Source organism: Sinocyclocheilus grahami, unplaced genomic scaffold (assembly GCF_001515645.1).
Source record: "Sinocyclocheilus grahami isolate Dianchi unplaced genomic scaffold, SAMN03320097.WGS_v1.1 scaffold43.1, whole genome shotgun sequence".
NCBI classification, from domain to species: Eukaryota; Metazoa; Chordata; class Actinopteri; order Cypriniformes; family Cyprinidae; genus Sinocyclocheilus; species Sinocyclocheilus grahami.
The window spans coordinates 2134977-2151814 of record NW_015505222.1 but is presented as its reverse complement, the minus strand read 5'-3'; positions in this window follow the sequence as shown (position 1 = coordinate 2151814).

Sequence of the window (16838 nt, the reverse complement as noted above, 5' to 3'; positions counted from 1 at the left end):
AAGCTGCACAACTGTGTTGAAAACATTAATAATAATTAAACATTAAATACGTTAAACATTAATAATAATCAGAAATGTTTCTTGAGCTGAAAATTCAGCTTTGCATCACAGAAATAAATTACATTTTAAAATATATTCAAATAGAAAAGTTATTTAACTGCAATAATATTTTACCAAATCTATCTATCTATCTATCTATCTATCTATCTATCTATCTATCTATCTATCTATCTATCTATCTATCTATCTATCTATCTATCTATCTATCTATCTATCTATCTATCTATCTATCTTACCAGCCCCACACTTGGTAGTCATTGGTAAGACATAAATGCAAAACATATCTGGCTGCATATATTTGTTGTGCTCCAAAATGTACACAAAAGGCCTCTAAATTGGACATGAGCACAAATGGTCTTCTTCTACAGTCAGATTGTTCTTTCAGGTCAACTAAGTGTCATGGTGGATTAACAGTTTGAAGATAATCTTTTAGACTAAATTAGTAATGTGCTGTTCATATAGCTACATGAATGATAACACATTTGGTTTAATGACATTTGAAGGTCCCTTTATCGCCCTCATGATTAGTGGGGATTGTTACAGTGATGCATGAATGCACATTAAGTATGTACAACAGCACTGCACACTTGAAAATGTTTGGCCAGGCATTCACATCTGCATCTGCATACTTGCATGAAGTATGTTTCTGGCCAAAAGCAAAAGACAGAGATGAGCTATTTATAAATTTAGGGCAGACCAAAAGCAGGGCTGCCTCATCAACACTGGTGTTCATCTCCACCCTTCACGCTTCCACGGCTCAAAAGATAATAATACTCGAGCAGGGTCGAAACTAAATAATTCGGTTTGGGATTAGGCCAAGTCTGACTCCATTTAGATTTAGCATTTCGGAAAGACAAACGCTGTGAAGGAAGAGTGCTTGAAGAATAGCTCAGACAGCTCTTTTCATGAACTGTGTCCGTTCAACTGCATCCACCCTGAAAGGGTACGGCAATAAAACTATCACTGCTCTTTATTAACAGATCCTTTCTAGAGCTCTCTGCTCAGCCATCTATACCCTTACTTGAAGGAGTAGTTCACCCAAAAATCAAGCTAAAAAAATCCAACATATATAGTATTCCATACAGTATAACGTCTCGGGTTACTTATGTAACCATGGTTCCCTGAGGGGAACGAGACACTGCGTCCTCTAGGGGTCGCTATGGGGGACGCCTCGTCGTGACCCGTGTCTGAAGCCTACATTGAAAAAACACCAACTTGTTTGGCCGGCGACAGCCATGACGTCACTACCGTCGCAACTAGTACAAAATAGGCGCCGGTAGCGCACATCATCACTTCTTCGTCTGAAGCTTGTGTCCGCAGCATGGCACAAAAGAGATGCCAAACAGTTCAGAGGGCGACACCGGGGATCGAGAAGAAAGCCCCTTTCTTTCTTCCCGATGTCCGCCAAATTCGGTGTCAGAAACCGCTGACACGGATGTACACACTTTCTAAACGCTCCGCTAGTGCTCGCCATAGTAGGAAAAGAAATACTCTTACTTTGCTTTTGGAATGCACGCTTCAAACAGAACGGTCAGTGAAGACGAAGAAAGTGATGATGTGCGCTACCGGCGCCTATTTTGTACTAGTTGCGACGGTAGTGACGTCATGGCTGTCGCCGGCCAAACAAGTTGGTGTTTTTTCAATGTAGGCTTCAGACACGGGTCACGACGAGGCGTCCCCCATAGCGACCCCTAGAGGACGCAGTTCGAAGTTCCACGAAAGGGAACTATATTCCACATGTTAGGCAATATGCTTTGTGTGTGTGTGTGTGTGTGGAAGAGACAAAATATTATGCAAGTCTGTTTTTACTGAAATCCTGCTTTCTGTCCATTCAAATTAGGATGCAAACAGAACATTCATTCTTGGTTTTTAATGCGTTTTTAAATTTTTTTTTTTTTACTTATGCACACCAAAGCTATATTTATCAAATTAAATTATTTTCAAAATGCAGTAAAACAGTGAAAAATAACTATTTTCTACTTTAATATATTGTAAGATGGCATTTATTTCTGTGATGCAAAGCTGAATTTTCAGCATCATTACTCCAGTCTTCAGTGTCACATGAGTCTTCAGAAATCATTCTAATATGCTGATTTGCTGCTCAAGAAACATTTACGATTATTATGCATGTTAACACCAGTTGCTTAATTATGTTAAAACCATGATAAATTTTTCAGAATTCTTTGATGAATATAAAGATCAAAACAACAGCATTTATATGAAATAGAAATATTTTGTAACATTTCAAATGTCATTACTGTAAAATACATTTCTCAATTTAGTGCATCATTCATTTCTTTCATTAAAAAAAACCTTAATGACAGTAGTTTGTGTGTATATTTACAGTATATCCGGTCATATACTGTCTCGTAGAAAGCACCACAAAAGGGGACCTTGTGACTCGTGTGTTATATTTGAAGCCTTATATGACAGAATCACCGATATCATCCTGAAAAGTTATGCCAAAACCTTGCGATCGCCCCCTGGTGGCTGACTGCATAGGTCATAAACCCCACCCTCTCCATGTAAAAGAATGGGACATGAGCCAAACTAAAAAATCTAATTACACTTCAAATAAATTTTTCTCAAAGATGGTTTCCATCATTTTAGATAGTCCTTGTCGCGCTGATGTATGTTCAGGTGTTCATTTTTTTCTAATAAGTTTGCTTTGATTCAGTTATTTGATGCTATAAAAATGGGGTGTGGCATCATGATTGTGAGCTTGTGATTGGGTGTTTGGGCAGGACTTTGGTACCGTGGTGGCTCCACCTCACGATCACTTGGGACATTTTAACTAGGGCTGCACGATTAATCCAACGTGATTGTCATGTGTATCTTTCAGTGAAGCACGGTTCTGTGATCGGTAGTAAATCTCCAGCCGAAGGCCAGATGGCGCTCTCGTGCTGAAACTCCAAATATGCTCCACAGAAGAAAGGTAATGCACGTCGTTCCAGGGTTGTGGCTAGAAGGGATACCGCTGCGGCCGGAAACTAACAATGAAGCCGTAGTTCACTGACAAGCTACGCAAAAGCGCTTTCATAATCGCAGACCAATTTAATTGCGCAATTATGAAATAGTTCTGCGATTATGAAATCAGGGGCCGGTTGCATAAACTGTTTAGACTAGTCTTAAAAAGTTAGTCATCTAATTATTTTTCTTCAAGACTGCTCATAAATTTGGGATGGAGAATTTCGGTTAATCGTGCAGCCCTACTTTTAACTTCACTTTTCAAAAATTAAACTAAGTAGAAACGCGTCATCCATTGTTTTTTTTACAGTCTGTGTGGCAGATGCAGACCAAAGGCTGTGATCACCAGATTCCAGTACAGGTACCTCACTTCTCAGACACTTCAAGACCCAAAAAACGCCAATTCAACATGTTCCGTCCATCAAAATAAGCGTCGACCAAAACTAACTGGGGTAACACACTGATCCGACAAAACATGTCTGTCAGTGCAGTGTGCATTGGCCTAGGTTGTGAACTACATTTCACATGCTATCATATAGCTTCAGAAGACTTCATATATAGCACACGAGTCACATGGTACACTTTTTCCGCTTGACCGTGTGGCCCATGTTTGTTATATTGAAAAAGCAAATAATCTGACTTTGTATTTCAAAAAAGAAAGTTGTTTAAATGACGGCAGAATCCCAGGTTCGGGTAAACTAATGCTTTAATACAACACCTTTGATGTGGGAGCAATTATGCAATGGCACATGAAGCGCCATGTTGCCTTGTCAAGGTCTGTTCTCTCCTCTGCGCTCATCTGATTGGAAATTCTCTTTTATTGCTCTTCTGATACTTGGTGTGGGATAGATCACATGTGACCCAGCAGCGCTGACAAAATCTGCCGCTACGTTTCCACCAGCTTTAGTTATGCTAAACATTTTAGAGAAGTACAGCGATTGTTCTTGAGCATCCGCTGTGCAATTATAAGAACATTACAGAAGCACAGTAGTAGGCTAAGTCTACGTCAAAGAGAATTCAATATCTTCGCTGGAGTCTCTGTGCGTTCGTGGTGTGTATCTCAGATCTAGTAGAAGATAAATAACTCGGTGATGCACTGGACTGACAGTCTAAAAGAACGCTATGAATTAGCAAAGAAGTCACTTTGGCACATACACACATAATAAGAAATGCTGTTTATGCCGTACAATGTCCTCTGAAGATCGTTGAGAGGATCCTGAAGATATTAGAGTCGGAGGAAGGCCTGTGTGTCATTCACTAAGCTGCACACATGCTAAACGTGCAATCTGTAATTTATAGATTACATTATTGTTGTCTTCCGTCCTCATGGAAAAGGGTCACGGTAGTGGGAAGAGTGAGAATTACCGGCCGAAATTGCTGTAGCACTGCAGCTAACAGAAATGAACCTGAATGATCTAAGACTGTATAGCGAATATTCCCAAAGATAGATTTCATTAAATTACAGTCCTGACATCTCTATTTCAGATACTAATCTTAACTGCTGCCTATGATTCCTTCATTTCCTCTGAGGTGGTTGAATAGGAGACGTGCATAAAAACGGGTGTAAGCTTTTCACTCTTGACAGCTCTTCTCTTTTCTTCTGGCAGATTTCATGGCATGTATGGGAGATTGTTTAAAACATTAGCACACGGGTCTGGAAGAAGACGGCTTTAGGAATGCTTACCGCATTACAAAAATATCTCAGATAACCAAAGGAACAGGGAGTCAAAAAACATGGTCAAATGATCCAATCTGCAAACTGAGTGAGAAGAGTCAAATAGACACGTAAAATGATTTTTACATTTTCTGTAACTGTGAAGGTAAACTCATGCAAAACCCAATGCTAGGGTGACTTGCAAAAGTGTTGTGGTTAAGTGGTCAAGTACTGTACATATAAACAGTATATTAAATATTATGTGAGATGTGAGTTATGGGACAAATTGTAATGCTTAGTTTTAGGATTTTGGTCAAATTACTAATCCAAAGCATAAGAGATAGTAATAGTGGCAATTGCCTCATTGTGGCCAAACCACTGATTCTATATTGAATATAGTCACTTATGGAAGCACAGTTGCAGAAAGAAAGAAAGAAAGAAAGAAAGAGAAAGATCCTAAAAACGTTTCACATACTTTGGAATTATATTTATTTAAAATATTATGGTTAGCTGTTCGGCTCTCTTTTTATTTATTTATTTTCTTTTTTTTTGACAGCTACAGGTGCATCTCAATAAATTAGAATGTCATGGAAAAGTTCATTTATTTCAGTAATTCAACTCAAATTGTGTGCATTTGGAATGATTAAATGTTATTACATTTTTATTATTTTTGAAACATGTCTCTTACTCACCAATGCTGAATTTATTTGATGAAAAAACTGTAATATTGTGAAATAGTATTAAAATGTAGAATAACTGTTTTCTATATTAATATATTTTAAAATGTAATTCATACCTGTGATGCAAAGCTGAATTTTCAGCATCATTACTCCAGTCTTCAGTGTCTCGTGATCCTTCAGAAATCATTTTAATATGCTGATTGACAATATGATATGTGACCCTGGACCACAAAACCAGTCTTAAGTCGCTGGGGTATATTCGTAGCAATAGCCAAAAATACATTGTATGGGTTAAAATTATTGATTTTTCTTTTATGCCAAAAATCATTAGGATATTAAGTAAAGATCATGTTCCATGAAGATATTTAGTAAATTTCCTACCGTAAATATATAAAAACTTAATTTTTGATTAGTAATATGCATTGCTAAGAACTTCATTTGGACAACTTGAAAGGTGATTTTCTGTATCTCTGCCAAATATGCTCCTATCCTAACAAACCATACATCACATCGAAAATTTGACCCTTATGATTGGTTTTATGGTCCAAGGTCACATGTGTCATATGATATATGTCATATGACATTTAGAAGTAAAACATTAACAAAATATAAATTTTTAGGACTTAGTTTGGCTTGAAATCATTGTGTTCCAGTGTATTTGTCCACTCTTTATAGTTGACATATTGAATAGGCAGCTACAGTATAGTGTCCACTAGACAGGTCACAGATCAGAACATATGTGTTTGGTTTGCTGCCAAAATATACAGCGGCCTGTTCTTGATCTCTTCCCTGCTGTTTTTAACAGAGTTATTGCATTTATTTTTTTCTTGAGGCAGAAAGATTTTCTTCTTGTGCTTCCTGGTATGTTTTTTCTTTTACCCCATCTGTGTTTTGAGTATTTCCACTTTAAAAAGAAATACTCAAGTGGATGGGTTTGTGATGGAGAGATATTTTTGAGAAATTTGTTTAGAAACTCGGTCTGATGGGAATAAACAGGCACTGCAAGTTATAGCAGAGATATAAATGTGAGTTTGTGTCTATGTCCCAGTGTTCCTCTTTCTACTGGTGTACGTGTTATTTATTTATAATAATATACATACAGTTTTAGACTTGGCTTCTAATGGCTTGCCTGTAAAAATACCACTCATTTCTCTACAGAGAAATTGATTTTTAGTATAAGCCTTCTGAGATGTACAACCTCAGAGCTCATGTTATATGCTCAGTCAGTGTGATTCCAACTTCAAAAAATAATCAAATTAAAAATTAACTGTGGAATTCCCCAGGAACAACTACACTACTGATAATTGTGAATAGAGTTCCACCAATCAGAGGCGATGATGTTACCTTGGAAACAGAATTCTGGCAAAAGAGCTCAGTAATGACGTAAAGTTCTGAGAATGACGCAATAAAGTCAATCATCCTATAATCACATTTTGCAATAAAACTCAAAATCTAAAAGGAGGAACAAAAGTAATTTGTGAAAGAGCGAACAATATCTGTAATATAGAATGCCAGGTGTATTAGATAGCAAGCTAGAGAAGCTGTGTCCTTATAAATATATTTTTAGAACATATATTTTAGTAAAAATGTTTTAAATAATTAGTAAATAATTAGAAAAAATAAATATGCTACTGAAAAACATAGTATGTTTATATTTAGAGAATTTATTGTAATTAATTAATTTTATTTTATAATATTTTTCCCCCCCAAATACTTGTTTGCTTTTAGTCAAATGCTGTGATTCATTTTAGAGTTGATTCGTTCCAGGCTTTGAACTCTTTATTGAAGATTTAAAAAAAAAAAAACATTTATGAAACCAAGGCCACTAAAAAAATAAAAATTGCCGTTGCACTTTTTTATCGCCAGGTGTATTAGATAGCAAGCTAGAGAAGCTGTGTCCTTATAAATATATTTTTAGAACATATATTTTAGTAAAAATGTTTTAAATAATTAGTAAATAATTAGAAAAAATAAATATGCTACTGAAAAACATAGTATGTTTATATTTAGAGAATTTATTGTAATTAATTAATTTTATTTTATAATATTTTTCCCCCCCAAATACTTGTTTGCTTTTAGTCAAATGCTGTGATTCATTTTAGAGTTGATTCGTTCCAGGCTTTGAACTCTTTATTGAAGATTTAAAAAAAAAAAACATTTATGAAACCAAGGCCACTAAAAAAATAAAAATTGCCGTTGCACTTTTTTATCCTAAAACACACTAGATTTGCAGAGTTTCTTCTGTACTTTGCCCTTTGCAGTTTGCATGGCTAATGTTTGCTCAAGGCTCACACGGGAAACCAACAAACTAACTAAAACTCGCATATCTTGGCATGTTGCAGCCAATGAATACACTTTTGGGTCACCAGGAAAGTAGTGGATTGTAAGTCAAAGGAGAAACTGGCAGACAGGCAGGCAGCAAAATCCTTGCCTGGAAGGGTTGAAGCCAGGCCTATTAAGACGACCTGTATCAGCACCCTTTGTTAAAATGCTAATGGGATTCAGCAGAGATGCAGATTGGAAAGCGGCCACTCTGACTGAAAGAATGAAAACATGAAAGCAAAGGCTAAATAAGTGCGTATATTTGCATCAAAGCTGCCCAGTGTGGGCTGTGATTGATCCTGCACATATGGCCATGCTCATAGAGAGGTGATTAATCTCACTACCGCAGTTCAAAACCTATTTAACGGGAATTGTTTGCCTTGGAAGCCAAATGTGTCCACAATAATTACGTGTCACTTTTCTTTGCCACCGCCGATATTTCATTTCCTGTGTTTCTGCGAGGGGTTCTTTCCGAAATTTTACTTCCCAGCCCACTGCACACAAACACGCTTACAAATGGACACCATAAAAGCTCCAGATGTATGAGTTATGGAGTTTGTGAAAATAAAAAATGAAAGATTTTTCTCTAAAATGGCTTGTAATGGGTTTGTCAAACAATGCTTTGTTTATTTAAACCCTGCATGCTATATCAAGGCCAGATGTATATTTGACAGCTCTTGGGGGGAAAACGCTGAGAAAATACACCCACCCCACCCTTAACGCTGAGAGGCTGCGTTTCATATGGGAAATTAAAACTGTCAAAAATGTACACAATTAAAATTTGTTAAATTAATGGGCTGAAAAATGCAAAAGGGGTGCAGCAGGTATCCAGATGATCAGGTCAACAGGAGGCGCTATTAAAATGATTATGATGGATGGTGACAGATCGGCAGCCGATTAATTGGGACGTTGGGAGAAGCGTGATTAAACGTTTTGTAGTCACCCAGAATCCCAGACATCTTTTTCAATATAGGACCAGCGAGAACAGCTTGTGTATCTTGTGAAGGAGTAGAGACTGGAAACAGGTCGAAACAGTGTGTTCTCGCTGAAGTACTCAGAGCTGAACGCTCCCGGTACATCGTGCATTATCTTGCTGACTATTTGTTCAAGAGTAAGGCAGGAGCAGTTTATTTATATAGAGCATGCACAATGGAAAGTGAAAGTGCTTCAGTCAGGTAATGTATAATCAACGGGGGGGGGAAAAAGAAATTCAGAGGTCTGGTTTAAAGTCATTTAAGCAAGGTGATAGCGGAGTGAAAAAGGTATTACAGCCTGACCCTAGTCCTGTTTGAGCATTGCATCACATGCAATAAAAGCACTGACATGTTACATAAATACCATGAAATGGAATGTAATCGTATATTCCTAACCACTTAATCAGGCAAAAATGAATTATATCTAATGAAACACATGAAATCTGAATATTTCTCCACATCTATTAGCTTTGATGTCATCTATATTTTAGTATACTCCTAAAAGCTGACAAAATAAATAAACTTCCTGTTACTGTAGAACAGTGGTTCCCAACCACGTTGCTAAACCCCCCCCAACTCTGCACATTTTGCATGTCTCCTTCATCAAACACACCTGATTCAACTCATCAGCTCAGTAGGCAGCATTTACACTCCAGGTCTTGATGACCAATTCCAATTTTTTTGACTATATCTGATTTTTTTTTTTATTGACGACTGGCTTACATCATCTTTTAAGAGCTAAAAATACAACTGAAAACTGTTTATTCGATCAAAAATACAGTAAGACAATAATAAAGAAATAAATACGTTTACAATTTCTATTTGAATATATTTTAAAATGTAATGCATTCCTGTGATGCAAAGCTGAATTCAGTGTCACATGATCCTTCAGAAATCATTCTTATAGGCTGATTTGCTGCTCAAGAAATGTCTAATAACATTATTATTATCAGTGTTGAAAACAGTTGTGCTTTTCAATATAAAAAAAAACATCACGATCAAGAATTCTTGCATGAATAGAAAGTTCAAACAGCATTAATTTGAAATATAAATCTTTTGTAACATCATTACATTATAATGTAATGCAACCTTGCTGAAATATTTATTATTATTAATTAATAATTTAATTTATGCATTTAGCAGACGCTTTTATGCAAAGCTACTTACAGTGCATTCAGGCTATACATTTTTTTACCAGTATGTGTGTTTCCTGGGAATCAAAGCCACAACTTTTTGTGCTGCTAACGCAATGCTCTACCACTGAGCCACAGGAACAATTATTAAGAAAATGTATTTATTTGTAACATCTTCAAAAAAAATGTTTTAGTTTTTTTTACTGGTAAAAAAAAAAGCCATACTGTTGCAACATTTTAGGTTTTACATTACAGATTAAACTTTATAGTAAAATCTTTCATTAACTGGTATAATGATAAACTTGTCCCATTACATGTATTACAGTCTTTCAATGTATATAGTAAGGGAACGTATCTTTAATCAGTTAACAGATTTATCATAGCATTTCTTTTACCATTAAAATTGTGATCATTTTTTACAGTGTAGACATTTGAATGGTAGTCCATTAGGTCCTACAAGCATTTGCTATCTAGTCTAAAGCCATTGACTGAACAAGTAAAATAATTTTAAAATTAATTTTACATGTGACTGGAAGTCAGTCTGGTCTGGTTTAAAGATTTCAGAGGCGTTTTGGACATTTGGCATCTGGTCCAGCTAGATCAACTTCAAACCAACTAAACTACTGTAGCTACCAAGCTGCTGTTAAACCTAGTCTTTTAATAAGGGTGTAGCATCTCGACCAATCTGACACACTAATTTTAATTTGATTTAACAAATCAATTATTCATTAGGTTAACAAATCGTCACAGTCCCCTCACTCAATTAACTGGATGCCAGGATGTCTGCTGAACACCAGGCGCTCTGGTCACCATGACAACTAATCATGATATCACTGGTTTTATGACCCCCCAGGAATGTGAGAAGGATAGCCCACTCTTGTCCCAAGGAAAAGCAGCCAGAATTTGTATTTCTTGTTTAGATACAAAGCACCTCATTTTTGCTGTATTTAGATATTTAGGTAACCGATGCTGATCTAGTTATACTTTTGATATGACCTCTGAAACTAATCTAAGATCTGATTTCCAAATGAAACCAAGATAGCAAGGTTATGCTGCAGTCTCCTGCCTCAGTCGCTCCACTTTACGATACACATCTGGTGTGTAAACAACGTCTAAAACGTCCTAAACTGTCAACCTCAAACCGCGCTGGACAGTGTCAAACAAGTCTGCGCTTGAATTACCTTGAGAATTACTGGCTGGGACATGCCTTGTGACTCTAATGGATATCAAGATGACAAATGATCCACCTGATGCCTCCAAGAATACTTCAACAAATTGCAGGCCACGTGTTCGCTCCTCCTTCTCGCCTTAAGATCCGGTCATAAACCTTCAATTTTCTTCTGTATGACTTGAGATAATTGGCTTCAAACAGGTTTCTCTGGAGAAAATTGATCAACAAAGAGGGTTATAAGGACACTTCAATGACGACAGAGAACTGTAAAAGGAAATTTCATTTTCACATCCCCAGAATGTCCCTGTAGACACTGATGACCCAATCAGACAAATGCTGATAACATGTTGTGATTTAAACGGTCAGAAGATGATTGATACGCTGAAAATGGACTAAAACAATTGAGCAAAGGGACATGAGAGTGAGAGAGACCTCAAATAGCCTGGCCTTGAAGACAAAAGCTTCAATACAGGTATACAGATATATGTATAACATTTAATGGTATCACCATCGTTTATGTAGGAGATTTAGACAAAATAAAATCACTTACAGCAGGTGTAACTTTTGTTGACTTGTAGGCTAATTATATTAACGTGAGTTCTTGATTCATTTATAATATTTGTACAATCTTTGAACAATCCATCTTATTTCAAAGACAGGTGTTTGAAGAACAGGAGAAAACTAGAGAAGTCAATACAAACAGGTGTTTCTGTTTCACTTCTACTTTCACCTGTTTCGTAAACTTGGATTCGGCATTAGTTAAATCGTTGAATTTAAATCGGCGACCACATTTAACGAGTTTTTCCCATGCATCTTTCTAGCGACTGTTCTGGGACTGCCAACTCTTACACGTGAGACTCACACACTGTTCTCACGCAGTGAAAAAACCCGCGCGGAGCTAACAGGGGACTGATAACTCACCATATCTAGAGGAAATACACAACTGTTCTGAGCTTTGAAGAGAAAGTAACAAGATTATGTGATATTTAGTGCTGCCCCCTAATAGTCGACTAACCGTTAGTCGACCAGAAGAGGTTTGGTTGACAAAATGGTTTCTCTAGCCGCTTAAGCCGGGCTCACACTACAGGAGTTTTTAAAATCCTAACCGATTATGAAACCTGGTTACAGCAGGAGTTTTTAAAATCCTAACCGATTATGAAACCTGGTTACAGCACACACATAAGGAGAATCTTAGCAGATTATCTTCCCTCAAATCTTAAATATGCACACACTACAAGATTTGAAAATGATTCAATGAGTTTTGTTCATGAATAATTAAGCATTCTTGAACAAATTGGTTGAATAAATGATTCAATGACTTACTCACGAAGATAGTCGCTTGTTTCGTTTCTATATTTATGAGCGTGATTTAACAAATTGGTTGAATGAATGATTTATTGACCCACTTATTAAAAACAGTCACTTGTTTTGTTCAATCAGCATTTTGGAGTGAATCGTTTGAGTGTATGATTTAATGACTCACTAAACTCTCATCCTTCCTAAATTAGCATATTTGAACAAATAGTTTGAATGAATGATTCTGTGACTTACTTCTTAAAAACGTTTTTTTCACTTGTTTCATTCCTGAATGAATTAGCGTATTTAAGCAAATCATTTTAATAAATCATTCACTCACTTTGTTCCTGAACGATTAAGTATTTTTGGGCGAATCATTTAAATGATTCAGTGACTCATAGAAAAACACTTTTCACTTGTTTCATTCCTTCATGAATCATCATATTTGAATGAATTGTTTGAATGAATTTTTTAATGAGTCACTTGCTTTGTTCCTGATTAATTAAGCATTTTTGAACAAATCGGTTGAATAAATGATTCAATGACTCATATAGACAGTCAGATTAAAAAACTAAAACAATCTTTTATAAAACTAAATTTATTAAAAAAAAATAGCTATAGTTATAATAGCGATGTATATATATATATATATGTTCACAACAAAATAAACAAGTTTGTTTGGCCATTAATGAACAAAGATGGCTTTTACCCCGATAATGCTGAAGTTACAGGACTAACTTTCTAAAGTAAAATAGACCAACCTTGACCCCAAACCTCTGGAAATGAGTTCTGTTGTTGGCCAATCACACTTCCTATTCCTTAATTTGTCTCATGATTGAGAGTAATTATCATCTTTGAAATCTTCAGACTGATGACCAAAAGAGTCCAAAAACTGGTGAAGGAGCTAAATGTGCTGATCCACGAGACCTTGTGATTGAAGCGCTGGTGTCCATCAGCCTGGAGGAAAAGTGCTAAGCAGACAGAAGCAGAACACAGAGTGACCCGTCAGTGTGAACCTGAACTCAGCAGCTCTGACTCACCTTTGATAAGATGTCATCACTGCGGTATACTGCATAAATACCATGCTGTCAGGAAGGATGAGATCTGACCTGCCATGGCTGAACACGGTAAGAGCTGATGGTGCAGCCACAGCACACAAATACACACACTACACACTCTTTTCAACATACACACACAGATCAAACACAAAGAGGGCCTATCTGAATGTGAGCTTTGCCACCTTTACCTCAGAAGGCTTCCTGTGGCTTCAGAAGCTAGATCAACTCCTCTGTGCCAAAGGATTACTGTATGCATTTACATTTTAAGCAGGACTTTGAGACATATCCTGGAAAACTCTTTTTAAATAAACTCTTTTGAGTTTATGTCAACATGTTCTAACGTTTACAAATCAAAACTTTACTGAAACTGATCTGGCAAAATGCTGATTCAGAAACCATCATGATTAGAAAGAACGTCACAACCATGAGCACATTCACATACTGTACGGTATGTGTAATTTCATATTAAAATATCAATCAATAACTACTGTAGTTTAGCCACAACAGAGGCCTTAACATTTATATAAGATTATTACAGGTAAAGTACCAAAAACAGTCTGGGTCCAAATCAGAGTGAGGGTAGAAAATGGCAATGAAATGTATGACAGTTTTGGTGCAAGAAGCATTATTACAAATACACTCATATATATATATAAGTAGCGGATAATATAATGCTAGTTAGTTCAGAGTTTGATTCATATCCATTAATCAGAAGAAGAAGGATTGGTCATTTCAGAGCTACAGAAGAACAAGTTATTTGGATTAAAGACAAACTTCTTTTTTTATATCTTGAATAATGCAAATGAATGATACACATGACCAGGTGTGAGTAATAAGAAAATAAAATCAGGTCAATTTTAAGTTCATGTTGACTCTAAATGAATCCAATCAGTTTTGATTTATTGGAAGTGTGATTGCATTCTCTGTGGTCTATATTCCATTATTTATAATCTAGAAGCACAAAGAATTACAGCAGTGGTACTTTTGGGGCTCATAATCTCCAGCACCGCAGACTGTAAAATTTTTAGGAACATTATGCTGTAATATTGCTGAAGGTAGGAGTACATTACCAGTAAACAGCTTGCGAACAGTTAATGTCCTTGCATGGTGATTAGAGAAAGCAAGAGCGTTTCTTTCGTTCCCAGGACATAGCTAAAAGTGAAGCATGGAAGATGTTTAGAGAGCGGTCTGCCGTACGTTATTTAATCTCCAGGAGGAATTGAGGATCAGTGTTTGATTAAGACAGTCGTTTACGAACAAACAGAGCTGACAGCACGATGAGCCCTTGACAAATTGGCTTTGGCGCTAAATTAATTTATCTTACGCAAAGAGAGACCCCGTTTCTCGCAACCTGCATCGTGGGGCTTTCCATTAGGATACGAGCGGAAAGACAGGACAGGGAGTGATAGAGAGGTAGGAAAAAAAGATGCAGGTTATATTAGCATTAATCAGCCGGCCCATATGTGCTGCTGAGCAGCTGCTCTGAGCCGTATCCCATGATGCAACCCTATGCCCATGCATTTGTTGCAGAGGAAGAGGGACTAGCTTTGCCTTTTAATCCTGAGCACCGCCAAATTAAATCTGCAGGCTAGAAATACGAGAGGACGGGGCCGCGATCATTTTCATTTACTATTTAACTGATCTTTTTTGCCGGTGGTGGTCTCTCTGGCTCACCCCTTTTTTCAGTCCGCGCGCATCAGTCTCAGATCTCCCTTTAACCTGGCAGAACTGGCCGACTCCAAATTGAATCTGGCCGGGGAGACGGGGAGGGCTTCTCATTTGAGACTATCTTTAGAAAGAGGGCGTTAGGAGAGACTCCCGCTGGGCAGGAGAATGTGAGAGATAATCATCACGGACCTCGTGCTGGCACACACACTCTCACACACACACACACGTGTGCACTAAAACATGCACACATGAATTCACACGCGCACACTCTCACACATCCCAAATCCCCTGTCCTCCGGGCGTCAGGAGTTCTACATCTTTAAAACAGTCAATTTTCTCCCAAAAGTGTGCCACCTGCTCTTGGCAGCTGAATGGCTGGCACAGGGGAGATAAGTGAGAGGCAGCACCTGAGGGATTTGGAAAATCTGCTGCAACTCATCAGATTTTCCTGCTTTGCGCTTCTCAAAAAGTTCTGGTAATCACAGATTATAGTCTAGCCTTAAATGTGCGTCTATATGTGCGTGTGTAGGGGTTGGTGTGTGTGAGTCTTTGTGCACGATTACATGAGCACGTGTGTTTGAATTAACCTTTATCACACCCACGCTTGCTCAGGATCTCAAATTGTATATTAAATCGTGCCAAACAATAATACCGAGGCCCGTGCGCTTAGATCAGCTCAGCAGCGTTGCTGTAAGGAAGAGGTTTGTCACCAAGGCAACAACGTTAACATCCTTGTTACAGAGTTTTACTTGCATGAGCAGTTCGGTCCGTTTCTCCAGGGGAACATCTGGACTAAATAAACTAGTTTTTGTTATCAACCCCTCTGATTTTGTTGCACGCCATTCTGGAAATTACATGATTTTCAGAGGGGGTGAGGAAGTAATATGTGAGGCGCAATCTGTTGAGGTTCGTCTGGCACAAGCCAAATTGTCTATTGCCGAGTTAGACAAATGTCTTAAACACTGTTTAGACAAAACTCTGAAGATTATACCACTTTATAAGGGTGGGGATGAAATGTCACTTGCACTTTAAGACCAGTACTTATGTTTTTTTACATTCATTAATTTTAATTTATGATAATAAATCAAAAGTATATAAAATATTTGCATTGTTAGGCAGCATAAACTGTTCTTGCACCGCTAAAACAACTGGTACCGGATGACACCGAAAGCCTTGTACATACAATTTACTAATGTCCCCAATGTTAAAGGGGTCATATGATGCTGCTAAAAAGTAATTTAGTTTGTGTATTTGGTGTAATGAAATGTGTTTGTGGTTTAAGGTTAAAAAAACACATTATTTTCCACATACTGTACATTATTGTTTCTCCTCTATGCCCCGCCTTTTTGAAACAAGTCGATTTTTACAAAGCTCATCGGTCTGAAAAAGCGAGGTGTGCTCTGATTGGCCAGCTATCCAGTGTATTGTGATTGGCTGAATACTTCAAGCGTGAGACGGAAATGTTACGCCCCTCACCATACTGTTGATGCCGTCTCCCGGAGCGACAAGACAAAAAACATGAAAACCCATTATAAACGAGGCATTTGTTGCATCCAGTGGGGACATAATTACTGATTATAATAACTTATACTGTCTTTTTACGTGTCGCGTTGCATCGCGCCGCGTAAACAAAACCATGTCTGCATTTGTGATCAGAAATGACAAACAAGCACTAACGTTACTCTACACTGCTCAAAATTCGCGTTTGAATCATCAGTGGCAAATCCTTTAAACGTACTTACACACTGTAAGTCAGAACAGCCGGCGGCGGGCAAGCGTGAGCCGAGGCAGCGGGCTAGCGTGAGCTGAGCAGCACTAAATTGATGTATTTCCTCAGCGACCAGCACGGATCAGC